The following is a 14,779-nucleotide window of genomic DNA, read 5'->3' on the forward strand; positions in this document are numbered from 1 at the left end:
CTCGTCAGCATGTGAATAACAAGAAGCATGATAGGTCTAAGACTGCTAGTCCTTCTAAGGCTAGAAAGGAGACATTTGTGCCTAAGCTTAAACAGAAATTTGTTAAGGCTGTTTACAAGGTCAAATGTTCAGTCATTGAGAATGTTGAGACCATTAAAATTAAAAATGTTGTTTTGTCTGACAAAGGACAGTTCTACAAGTATGCCGGGCCCAACCAAGTTTGGGTTCCGAAGAAGGTCTAATCCATTTGAAGTGCAGGGCAGTATACAGGTGTAACCGGTAGTGTGGATTCTTGACAAGTGGATCATCAAGACATATGACCGGAGACAGAGCCCTGCTATCAAATGTGGTTGAGAAAGCTGGCCCCCTGATTACCTTTGGAGATAACAGCAAAGGTTTATCTGAGGGATATGGCTGTTTGCAAGCTGGGAATGTTATCATTGTAATTTTGTATATTGTGCTAGGTTATTATCAGGAAGCAGTATCTAACATATAGCACCAGTGACGAGACTTGAGAATATTACGACATATCAGGCACCTGTTGCACATTACACTTGGAATTGTACTCTAGTAAGATGTGTACAAGTGTACTCCTGATTGGTGAGTTAAAAGAAGAAGTCAGTGCACCACAGTTCATGGACTTTGCAGCTGCAGATCTATTGGACTATGCAATCTCTTCTTCACAATCTCATTTCAGGTTGGTATGAACTAGTATACTGCTCAAGCAATCGTCAAGGACATGGTATGGCACTCTAACAGAAGTTATAATTTTATATGAATAAGTAGAGTCGTCATATTAATAACTATCTTATCACTAAGCTCAATCATATTGTTTTATATGTGCAGTGATATATTGATTATGCAACATAACAATTAGTGTCTAAAGTACTTGACAAGTATCGGTCAATGATATCTTGTTAACATTATGTTGCAGATATTTGTAAGCTTTTGACATGAATGAGAATTACTTAGACTTTACCCTAAGTGATCAATGTTTTATCAAAAACTCATTCATATTGAAAAACAAAATCAAACTTCTTTCTACATTAGTGATTTCTTATTTCGTGTAAAATCTTTTGAAATCACTATTGTAAATCATTTTCTCTCTATCACCATATGTTCTGTGTTACAGGTTCAGTCTCCAATGACTTTCTTTCATTGACAGTCATGAGGTTGAAAACCCACAACGTCTATCCCAGACTGTAAAGACAAACACAAAAACAGAACCAACCAACACTCTCTTACCACTAAATATAGTATGAATGAGCGTGAGGGAGATAGTGCCTAGTGCACCACATAAGGAAGGTTCTGTAGTCAACCCAGTAGCTCTGTCTCATACATAGATGAGTAGTATTTAAACCGAGATAACTGCTAGCCCCCATACATCTTCTCAAAAAGATGTAATGACTGAAAAGGCACAAAAACAGTTACTAGATCCATTCTCTCAACAGGGTGAGTCTATTGAATTTTGCCTGTCGGCCAAGGTATCCGATGTAGTGTCACCACTTCAAACATAATCAATTCTTGATGCACAAGGAAAGGTTACACACACAAAGGATGAGTTGACGGAAACAAGAGTTTCGACCATTTTAAGGTCAGATTCGATTGTTCAAGGTTCGTTAGTGGACCAATTGCCTTTACAGGTGTTAGGAGAGGATACTGATCCAAAAGCCATATGTCAGTGGTCAGTGTCTACCTCCCCAGGCTTAAATCCCCTGGATGCATCTACGGATAGTGGATCTGACATAGGTGCAGATCGGCAACTTGTTGACAATGATTCAGATATTACCTGATAAGTCACAAGGAAATGTCTTCACAGACATTAGAAGGGAACTTTGATCTTTATGCTAAATTCGTTGGATCATTGTTTACCTTCCCAGAATTCAAATCTGGAACCCTAAAAAGGAAACTAGCAACTTGTAAATTATGACTCAGATTCATCTGACGAGTTTAACAAGGATGGGGATTTGTGAACTCCCATTGCACCACCGGTGACCTCCTTAAGGATGGCTAAGGTGATTTTCCTTGCAGGTACAGCTGATTTTTGGAGCTATGAGAGGAGTGATACACTTGTGAGAATGAGTGTAAACACGAGTGGAGAGAAGAGTGAAACACATGTGAGGTACACTAAAACACAATCACACACTCACAGTGAGGAAGAAAGAGAAACTACTTGTTATTTCTTTTCCATCCAAGTGAAATATGAGAACTCCTTCAGACGACGGCATACATTCCTTCTTTAAGGGGGAGATAAAAGCTTAAGTAATAGTTTGGAGGATTCCTCAACTAAGGGGGAGAAATAGCAGGGAGGAAGAAAAAGATCCTACATGTACACTACACCACACCATTGTTGTTTTTAACTACGGATCCTATTGTACGGGAGAGGTGGTAAACACAAGGTGATTTTCTGATAAGGGAAGAAGCTGTTAGGGGAGTACCATTGGTTTTTATCTGCGGATCCTATTGTACGGGAGAGGTGGTAAAACGAAGGTGATCTTCTTTAATCAGTTGATTCTCATAGGGGGAGAAGCAAGAGATATGGGCTTCTCAACAGGAAATGTGGTTGTACAAATGAAGATGGAACTACTTGAAGATATGTTCAGTCTAGAGGAACATCTACTTGGAATCTGGAAAATGTTAAATCTCATCCAGAACTTTTCTGCTATTTACTTTGCATGTATGTTTATATCTTTTTCTTATTTGTTAGTTGAGTTATCCTCTAGGTATTTGTGTGTTATTGTCTAACAAACAAATAGGGGGAGATTGTAAGTCATATGTCATAGACCTATTTGTATATTCGAGGATTCAACTCAACTCAAATAAGAATGTAATAAGTAAATAGTGGATCGACCGTCAGAGAGATCTCGCAAAGTAATATCTGTCAAAGGATTCAGAAACAAGGTTCATCTACAGACTTGAGGAGTTAATTCACTGGAAGAAGTTCAAGAAGTTGATCATGCCTCAGTGATATAAATCAAGATCGTGGATTTAATCAAGTGACAGAGATCTCGTCAGAGTATCATTAATTACAAGGATTTAATCTGAAGAAAATCAAAGTGTCAGAGTCAAGACATGAAGAAACGTCACGGAAGTTAGTCACTCATGAACCAGACAGTACATCGAGTGTCAACATTGAAGTGGTGGAATTGATTCATATATCTCAGTGATTTTCAGAAGATTTGCAGAAGATTGGATGCTGCTCAAGGTTAGTATTAATTCTCTATTAATTAATTAAGTCATATAATTTAATTAAGAAAATAAATTATATCTGCAAAGATTAATTTATTGATTAATTAAATTAATTGATTAATTAATTCAGAATTAATATTAAGGATTTTCAGGTTTTTAATTGGTTTAAAAATCTATTTAAATTGAAACAAGGCAAACTGATTGTATTAGTATGATAATCGGTATGACAATCAATAGTCATACCGAAAGTCATGCTAATTCATTTAATTGTCTTGTTAGAATTTTTATTAGATTAAAAATCTGTTATTAATCTTTGCAAGACAATCTGAATTGTACTTATGTGACAATCGGTATGACAATCAATTGTCATACCGAAAGTCATGCCAGTTCAAATAGATTGTCCTGCTGAAAGTCATGCCAGTTCAAATAGATTGTCCTGCCGAAAGTCATGCTGGTTCAAATGATTGTCTTGCTAGTTCAAAAGGATAGTCTCACCGAAAGTCTTATTGGACAAAAGATTGTCATACCAGTTCATTCATCTCGGCTGCTTGATAAAAGAAGCAGAAGACTTTTTGTTTCATTAGCAATCAACACAGCAACCAATACAGAACAAGAGAGAACACAGCAGAAAACAAAAGAAAAACATTTCATCATTCATCTGCTTATTCAAGATCAATATTCTAGTTTGTTAATGTTAAATCCAAACCACTAGAATTATTTATCTTGTTCTTGTATATCAATCTAGCGGATCAAAATCCCTAGAACTTAATCTCAAATCGCGTTTAGCATTTGATTCTAATTATTGCAAAAATAGAAAAAGTTCATGTCGAATTTATTCTAGATTTGTGATAATTGATTTGAGATTAATACCTTGTAATCGATACAGTTGTTGTAACACCTTTCAAGTTTAATAATATTTTTATTTAACTTGAATTTTGTTTCACATTTTTTATTCCGAATTTAATTCGATTATTCGGTGCTGTTTGTATTCAACCCCCCCTTCTACAAACAAATTGGGACCTAACAAATCTCCAGAGGCTGCAATAATCCACTGGGCCTTTGATGCTCTGCTTTTACCATCTGACACACGTGACACTTACTGACCCAATTCGCATTCTCTTTCTTCATTCCTGGCCACCATAAGTGCTTCTTTAAATCTTGGTACATCTTCGTGCTACCGGGGTGGATAGAAAACCTAGAGTTGTGCGCTTCGTGCAATATTTCATTCTTCAATTCTGCTACATTAGGAATCCAAATGCGAGAGGAAAACCTAAATAAACCTTGGTTATCCTTTTGAGTACATAATTCTTCTCCTGTCAGATCATCCAATTCTTGTTCCATAACTCCTTCTTGACACCTTTTAATCTTTTCCATTAACGCTGGCTGGAAAGTAATCTCATATAGCTGCTCCTGACCTCCACTTGATACTCGAACTTCAATCTCCATCTTTTCTAAATCTCGGGCTAATTCATCCGCGATACAAGCCATATTTAATTTCTCTTTTCTACTTAAGGCATCAGCCACCACATTGGCCTTACCTGGGTGATAATTAATCGAACAATCATAGTCCTTAATCAATTCCAACCATCTCCTTTGTCTCATGTTTAAATTCTTTTGGGTGAATACATACTTTAAGCTTTTATGATTCGTATAGATATCACATTTCTCTCCGTACAGGTAATGACGCCATAACTTCAAAGCAAACACTATAGTTGCCAACTCAAGATCATGAACTGGATATTTTTGCTCATGGGGCTTTAAGTGCCTAAACACATACGCGATAACCTTGTCATGTTGCATTAACACACAACCTAATCCTTTGAGAGAAGCATCACTGTAAATTACGAAATTCCCTGTTTCATCTGGTAATGCTAATACTGGTGTTGTCAGTAGCCTTTTTTTTAGCTCTTGGAAGCTTTCTTCACATTTCTCCGTCCAAACAAATCTCTCATTCTTTCGGGTCAGCTTGGTCAACGGGGTTGCAATCTTGGCAAAGTCCTTCATAAATCTTCGGTAATAGCCTGCCAATCCAAGAAAACTTCTAATTTCTGTCGGGGTCTTCGGTTGTTCCCATCTGGATACAGCTTCAATCTTCACAGGGTCTACCTTAATACCATCCTTACCCACTATATGACCCAAAAACTGAACCTCCTCTAGCCAAAATTCACATTTTGAGAACTTAGCATATAGCTATTTATCCCTCAGCCGTTGCAAAGCAATCCTCGGATGTTCAGCATGATCGTCTTCAGTCTTTGAGTAGATGAGGATGTTATCAATAAATACAATAACAAACTTATCCAGATACTCCTTAAACACCCGGTTCATTAAATCCATGAAAGCTGCTGGTGCGTTAGTTAATCCAAATGACATTACTAGGAACTCATAATGACCATACCTGGTTCGAAAGGCAGTCTTCGGTATATCTTCAGGCTTGATCTTCAACTGATGATAGCCCGATCTTAAATCAATCTTCGAAAAGGAACATGCTCCCTTAAGTTGGTCGAATAAGTCATCAATCCTGGGAAGAGGGTACTTATTATTGACAGTTAACTTGTTCAACTCTCGATAGTCAATACACAATCTAATGCTTCCGTCCTTCTTTTTCACAAATAACACTGGTGCGCCCCACGGGGATACACTTGGTCTAATTACCCCTTTATCCAAAAGTTCCTGAAGTTGTTTAGCTATAGCTCTTTCATTTCTACTGGGGCCATACGGTAGGGTGCCTTTGAAACTGGTTCTGCTCCCGGAATTAGATCAATAGAAAACTCAATCTCCCGATCGGGTGGTAATCCTGGTAACTCATTTGGAAACACATCGGAAAATTCACTAACTACTGGAATTTCTTCCAATCTGGGTACCTTCTTCTCAGTGTCCACGACATGGCCTAAATACGCTTCACATCCTTCTTTCAATAACTTCTTTGCTTCCAGTATCGAAAGAAATTTCTTTTCTTTCTTCTGTCCTTGATAAATTATCCTTTTATTATCTTCTGTATATAACAAATCTTTCTTTTTCTTACAATCAATATTTGCATTATGCTGGGACAACCAATCCATTCCTAGAATTACATCAAACTCTCCTAACTGAAAGGGTATTAAATCCACTGAAAAGAAATACCCACAAATTTCTATTTGACACCTAGGACAAAACTGGTTTACTGAAACTTTATCATGGTTATCTACCTCTATAGACAAGGGCTCATTTAGATCCTCCAACATCAAATCCATATTACTTACACATTCTTTAGATATAAAAGACTTAGACGCTCCCGAATCAAATAAAATTTTAACAGGCACGGAATTTAGAGAAAGCATACATGCAACCACATCTGAATCCTGAGCATTGGATCTCTTGGTCATCTTAAAGGTTCTGGCTCTTGCTGTGCTAGTTACTGGTCCTTGAGATTCACTCCCTCTTACGCTACCTTGAGTAGCCGTCTTGCAGTTGCAGGTGACTCCGAAGTTTCCTATGTTACACTCTGACACATAATGACCCTTTTTATCACATTTAAAGCACTGGACATCCTTCCTGCACTGACCACTATGCTTTTTACCATATAACTTACAATCCACAACTGGCCTAGTTGATTGAACTGGGGCAGAAGCAACTGAGGTGACACCGGAACTCGTCTGAGCCATGCCTTGCCTTCTAAATCTCTTATTCCTATTTCGGCCAAACTTCCTTGGGAACTTCTGACTAGACTCCTCCTGGTGTGTATTACCTATACCACCTTCAAACCTTCTCTTCTTATCACTCCTTTCCTTAGAGGCCAATTTCTGATCACTCTCAATCACCAGGGCGGCTTGAACTACCGAGGTATACGTTTCAAGTTGTAGGGCCACCACTCCACTACGAACTTCCGGTTTCAGTCCTTGATGGAATCTTCTAGCTTTCTGAATTTCAGTATTCACATATCTAGGGGCTAGTCGGGCCAACTCCGTAAACTTGGCCTCATACTCAGCCACACTCTTTTCTCCTTGCTTAAATTCCAAAAACTCTACTTCCAACTGACTCTGCAAGCAATCCAAAAAATACTTCTCTAGAAACAACTCCGTAGATCTGGCCCAAGAGACAAGGCCTTCTCCTTCTAATGAACACACAGATTCCCACCAAAAACTTGCTTCACCCTTAAAAAAGTAAATGGCATAATCCGACTTAGAATTATCACTAACCTGATAATGGTGAAAGCTTTCTCCATTTCCTTAAGCCAACTCCTAGCAGCAATCGGATCTACCTCGCCCTTAAACTCTGGGGGTTTAACTGACTGAAAAGACTTGAAGCTAACAGTCTGATTTGACTCTCTTGGTTGGGGTTGTTGTTGGAGCTGCAGGTGTTGTTGTTGTATAAATTGCTGATGTTGTTGCTGCTATTGCAGGAATTGTTGTTACTGCTGCTGGAATTGTTCTTGCTGCTGGAATTGTTCTTGCTGCTGAGTCATCTGATTAGACTGTTGGCGCAGCAAATCTAGTAATCCATCCATAACTGGGCCCCCTTCAGAGTTTCTACTGGAGAAATTGGACGGGAAATTTTTCTTGGGAGGCATTCTCCTGAAACACGACAAAAAGGTTTTGTATGAAAATTGTTCCCCCGGGTAGCAACAGTTTTATGCATCAGGAGAATGCGGTCATAATTAAATATTCCCTTCCTTGTTTATTTGGGGTCCACCCATGATGCATAACTAAATTCAACAAAATCCAGCAACAAATACAACAATAACAGTAACAGCAATAACAAAAGTGCAATAAGATAAAACCAACAACAGTAATATCATAAAAGAACAATAGTACAACAACAGTACAAATCCATCTAACAACTACAGTACAACACTCCAAATATACTAAATACACAACAAAATTGGTTATCATAGTAGCCCCGCCTAATACCACCACAATACATAGTAAACAAACATAGGAAAAGCATCTACAGAACTCCTATAACTAACTCCGAGCTCTGTATCTCCCTGCAGCATCTCTGATCTATACACTGCCACTACCACCGATGGATCCTAACTCAAATACCAACCAGTTCACGAAATCCTGGTAATGAACAGCTCTAAACTCGGAGCTAATAAAATGGTCAATGGTCCGTGTAACACCCCCAAATCCGGGGTCGGGGATCCGGGTTGTCACGAGTTCCATATTCCTTAATAACACCCAATCTTAATAAATAATCGATTACTCTGTACTGCAACCCCACAATAAACACACACACCACAAGTTATAGTCTCAGAGATGAATATCCAAAAATAATCACAAGTCATTTTATTCCACAATTATATGCCAATACACCTTAAAAGGGTTTCTGAATAAATTTACATTTCTTTGCCATTATTACAATTCATAAATATACATAAATCTGGTATATCAAAAGTTGAAGCCTAGCCTATTGGTAGTTCCTACCTCAGCCACAGTGACATCAATACCTATAGGAAACTGCGGAACGTTTCCTATCCGCTCGCGAATTGGGAGCTTGGTCCTGTTCATCTTTTCTATCTGTTGTTGTATGATGAAAGAAGAAAGCAAGGGTGAGCAGCAAGCCCACCAAAATAATATGTATAATGATTAACAATATATGAGCCTTCTCATAGTACTCATGAAAGTCTTGGTCAAAAGAAATGAACCAAGTTTGATATCTTAATGCGATGAAGTCGCAAAATATTCAGTATACATACATATATACTTTTCAAAATGTTGGAAGTCCTCTTCCATGCATAATATACACAGAGTTCCAGTTTATAACTGTATAAAAATAAATATCATTGCAAGGTGATCTCATATATCTAACCTTGTCTCAACGTTTTTCTGAAAGTCTTTGATATGCATAAGATAATCATTTACTAGATATAAGTTTAAAAGATGAAGTTACAAGATACTCCAATATACTTATATCTTTTCCGAATACTACTTGAACTACCACCGTTCAAGTTATAATTAGTTTCAAAAGTTCATCACACTGATGAGACTACAAGATAAGACTTGAATAGATTCAATCTTCGAAATATTTTGAAGGAAATGAAGTTATGATATACTTCATTAAGTTCTCATATATATATATATATATATATCCACATATACATCTTCTTCATACATTTCCTGAAAACCTCTGTCATGTAAGGTATGAACAGAGTTTGTAACATCCAATGAATTTTTGAAAGGGAAAAAGAATTGTGGCATAAACCCGATATCTTGCTGATCAGGCGAAGATACCAATAAGTAACCTTTTCTACTAGTAGATGCACGAATTCCCCACTGGTCATCACCCTGGCCGCAATAGGACCTTATGCTGGACTGCCACTCAGCCACTTATGCATTTGATGGACTCCCACTGAGCCACTTACACTATCATGGACGCCCACTGAGCCCATGTTGCTTATGCCGACTCGATAGACGGACTTACTTCCCGAACGTTGGGTAAGTAATCAATTCATTTACCAAAACTGCAACCTTGTTGCGAATATAAAATACACCATAGATCCGGATCCCTCAGGTTTTGAGCGAGTATTTAAATCCCCTTTAAAAGAAAGATCTTAAATATAAAAAAAATGAGTTTTGGGATCCGCTCTAACTTTTAAAAATCATTTTGAAGACTCGAAAACACTTTAAAGACTGTTTGGAGTAATGTTGATTTAATAAAATAAATCAGTCCCAATATATTTAGAAAATATCTGAATATTATTATTTAAATAATATTCCCATAAAGAATAATTGAGGTAGAAGTTGGAAAACTTATACTTGAAATGAATAGTAAATAATCAAAGATATCCTTATACGAAAGTAATATCTTTGTTTGAATAATCAAAAGTAAGTTTGATTATCGAACATTATTCTTTAATAAAATAAAGAATATTAAATAATACGCGGAGTCATAATACCTCGAATGAATATTATAAATAATATTCATTAAATAAATAAAGGAGTCATACATCCTCAAATAAATATCCAATTAATAATCATTAAATAATATAAACTGAGTCTTAAGCCCTCGAATGAATATTCGAAATAATATTCAATAAATAAAATAAGCCGAGTCATAAGCCCTCGAATGAATATTCGAAATAATATTCAATAAATAAAATAAGCCGAGTCATAAGCCCTCGAATGAATATTCGAAATAATATTCAATAAATAAAATAAGCCGAGTCATAAGCCCTCGAATGAATATTCGAAATAATATTCAATAAATAAAATAAAGTTAAAGTTATCGAATAAACCTTATTCGATTAATAGTTTTGAAAACTATAACCATATATATATAAAATATATATATTATACTCGGGAACATCGACTCCCGGTTTAGGAATATGTTCACCTTTTGATCCCCTATACTAAGGGTAAACTCAAATACCCCTTATCTCTAGCATAGGTATTATGCAACTATAAGCATTTGAACCAACAGATATATAAATCAAGAATATAAAATAGGCATGCATATATACCATATCACAAGCTACAATATATCGCAAGAATTTGCTAATAACCAATATGCATTTATCGCAAGATCATGCATATACACATATACATCACAACAACAGTTATACGGGTAGAAAACTTGCCTGAGTGCTCCCGGATAGACTTAAGCTTAGAGTGGGTCCGATAACCTATGAACAACAACATAAGTCGGAATTAAACCCCGGTCTCTTAAGAAACTAGACTTTAACCATTTAGAGTCCTAACGTTCGCTTTCGCGCTTAACGATTTACTTAAGTCGCTCGAGTACCCTCGGCTCCCCCATTTTTAATAAATTAACCATTACGAGTTTTAAGGCGATTCTTTCGCAAGTGTCTTACCAACTGCCTATTACACCTTACATAAATGTTTCATACTTCAATTAGTCCTTTAAGATCTTTAACCTATGTTTCAAAGTAAGGCGAGGGGTAATGTTTTGTTCGCGAAACGTCGTTACTTAAAACGGCCGTTTCTCCTAAACCGTACATCGGAATCAAACGAACCACATATCAAAACGAAGCTCGTAACATGAACTATCTAAACATGGCAATGGTCAAAACCTAACAGTGAGTTCAAGGGTTCTGATGTTAAGAACAAAAACAGTCTACGGTAAATCGGGCATTACGACGGCTATGTTTACGCGATTTCCCAAATTTTATACCATTCCAATTCAACTCACAATCAATCCACAATCAAAACTCCATCCATACCATACTACAACAGCCCCAACAACTCAATATTACCAATTCATACTTATTTCTCAATTATGAACTAAGAGTGTTGGGTATATCCAGCATCTTGCCTATTCGAAACGTGGCGCTGGCTGTTCCCTTTAAGGGAATAAAGTAGCACCTCACTAACACTCCGGAGTTTTGGTGCAAGTGGTAAGCGCTGAGGTCCTAAGAAGTGGTATCAGAGCAGGTCACGTGTTCGAGTCCCAACGTAAGGCATTTGCTTGGTGGCAATATGCTGGGGGGGGGATTGTTGGGTATATCCAGCATCTTGCCTATTCGAAACGTGGCGCTGGCTGTTCCCTTTAAGGGAATAAAGTAGCACCTCACTAACACTCCGGAGTTTTGGTGCAAGTGGTAAGCGCTGAGGTCCTAAGAAAGAGTTTACTTAAGTTCATTAACTAATAACCAAGACTTCCAACTTCAAAAATATCACAAAACCAACCAATCTCTAAACACACAATAATCATGCCTCTCATCAACTAAACTACTCATAACAAGCTTTAAACATGATTACACACCCATTACACTAACCCATCATCTAAACATTAGGAAATCTAAACAACAAAGCTTAAGACTAAGATCATGAAGAGTTATACCTTCCTTGAAGCTTTTAATCCATGAAAGATCCTTCGAATGCCCATGGAAGCCTTAATCTAACCTCCTACAAGCTTGATCTTTCAAAGAAATCAAGAACACAAAAATTAATTTCAAGAAGTACTATTCACCATCTTCTTCCTTGATTTATAAAAAAAGATTGGCTTGGAATTAGAAGCTTAAACTTATAGGAAGTATGTAACTATCCATGGGGAAGCTTAGATAAATACCTTGCCAAATAGTAAGTGGTGGAGCTTGGATCTTCATTTTTTAAGAAAAGGGGCCGAGAGCTTCAAGAAGAAAAGAAAGGAAATGAATTTTTTGCTTGCTTGGTGTGTTTGTGATTTGTTTTGCTTGCCTTGGTTGCTTTTGATTTGTTTTTGGGTAATTACTTTTCTAACCTTGACTTTGTGTGGTTTTAAATCAACCACATCTCTTTCCCCTTATGTCATGCTTACATAATCAAGTGATGTCACCCTCCCTCCTTTGTCCTCTTCCTATTGGTTTGATGACATCATCCCCACTAATCCCTTTGATTAGCTTCTAATTGTTTGCCTAATGACCGCTGATATGTTATACGGTTCGCTTAACTTTTGCTTTCGTTTATCGTTTGAGGGATCATACCCGGGATCTTATTACTTGGGTTTCCTTAACCTTTCTCAATACATTCTAATCCTTTTATGATCCTCTCTTATAATCCTTTTATTTAAATCCTTTTTATCCTGTTACCTTATACTCAATTCTTTCTGTATCTAGTGGATTTCCGGGAAAAATCAAAGTGTTCGGAATTGGATTCTGACAATCTTTACATACACTTATATACCACATAGAGTACTAATAATATCCCAGAAGATCAATAACAGAACCCCTACATAGTGTGGCATGAAAAGTTTTCTCATTCAGCATAATCTGCAAAAATCACTATTCATAAGGGTTTCAAAAATTTCCAAAAATTGGGGTTATTACAGTCCGGGCTCTCTCTACAGCAGCCTGAGTCAAGGATCGCACTCTCTCCTGCACATCTGGTGAAGGGGCAGGGATGCCCTGGAAAGGCCTGACCGGAATCTGGTCAAGATGAGCTGCTAACCCTGGGCTCTGCTCTCTGATCAAAGACTGGTTCACCGCTCGGTGAACATGGTAAGGTATCGGGGAGGATGCACCTGAAAGAACGGATGGAGGAACAGGTGGTCTCGAGGTGGAGGAACTGGGACCACATTCTAGAGGGAAATCCCTAACAGCCGACACTGACCTTCGTACCTAGCGAGGACGGGCACTAGGTCATGACACACCTCCTGGTGCAACTGGAGGAACGGATGGAAGAGGCATGGGGGTTTCGTCAGCTACAACATCCAGAGTCCGCTCAGAATCTGAATCATTTGAATCTGATTGGTTCCCCCGAGAAGGAGAACTAGAGATCACAATGGGCCACTGCCAACCATATCAATATACAAGGAAGATATAATAAGGTTAAGGCAAGTCTATTAAAATATTAATAGATGCCAGGGTAACGTCGTCGGAACCCTCGACTGACACTTAAGGTTGCTCCTCGACATGAGTTGCTGACTCACACTATAGTACATACTTCCTACACCTTACTGACTCAAGTCTTAACCTAAATCAGGGACTTGAACCTGTGGCTATGATACCAATTGTGACGGCCTCAACCCCGGGGTCAGGGGCTGACGTCACAAAAATATAATAAACTACAACATAAACTACGAAATAAACTTTATTATAACACACGACCCCAAACCAGGAGCCGATGCAGGTTCAAGTTGTTGGATTTTAATCGCAGCGGGGCATGGCAAAACACTTTTACACACATAGAATCCAAATAAAAGCATATAAATCGTGGTAAAAACGTAGGGATCGAATCTAACCTTTAAAATAATTCGGAGACAACGATCAGAGATCCTTAGCAGTTGCTTCTCAAGTGTGAAGCACTCCACCGGTATCCACCAAGAAAACGATGTTAAGGAGGAGGAAGGAGGTGGAGAGAATTGGGTTTTCCAAACTTTTTGGGTTTTGGGATTCGAATGAAAATAGGGTCTATAATAGTATATTTATAGGCAAAATTTTCAGCTGAAATTTTCCCATAAATATTATTATTATCCCATTTATTATTCTCATTAATAATTAAAACACCTTTTAATTATTAATCCTTTTTCTAAACACTTTAGAAATAATTCTCTCTCTTGATTTAATTTCCAAAAATTAAATCCTTAATTAATAATATTAAGAACTTTTCTTAATTAATTTATAATCAATTAAATCTCATTTAATTAATTTTTAAATTTTCCAATTAATTATTTATTTCACAAATAAATAACTATTAGCCATTATTAATTAATTTCTCCACCATTAAATCATTCTCTTTTTATGGTGTGACCCTTTAGGTTCAATATTAAGCCGGTAGTAGAAATAAATAATAATAAAACTATTTTATCATTATTTATATAAATTCTCCAATTCATTAAATATGATTAATTAATTAATCATATTTATTCTACATCGTGAGTGATACTTCTCAGCATATCGCGACTATCCGGATAATATGAATTCACTGCTTAGAATACCAAGAACCTATTCAGTGAATAGTTACCGTACAATAAACTCCTTCTACCCTACAATGTCCCGATTAAATACAAGGCATGGATCTCGTGTCAAGCCTATCTAATTCAATCATTTGCTTACCATTTACTATGCGTAGTTCTATGCAAATTAGAAACTCCTTTCTAATTTCATTCACTCTGGCCAGAGATTCCTGAACTAGCATAAGTGGATCAGCCTTGAACATTCACTTCCTTCACTGGA

This window comes from Apium graveolens, chromosome 4 (assembly GCF_009905375.1).
Source record: "Apium graveolens cultivar Ventura chromosome 4, ASM990537v1, whole genome shotgun sequence".
Lineage (NCBI taxonomy): Eukaryota > Viridiplantae > Streptophyta > Magnoliopsida > Apiales > Apiaceae > Apium > Apium graveolens.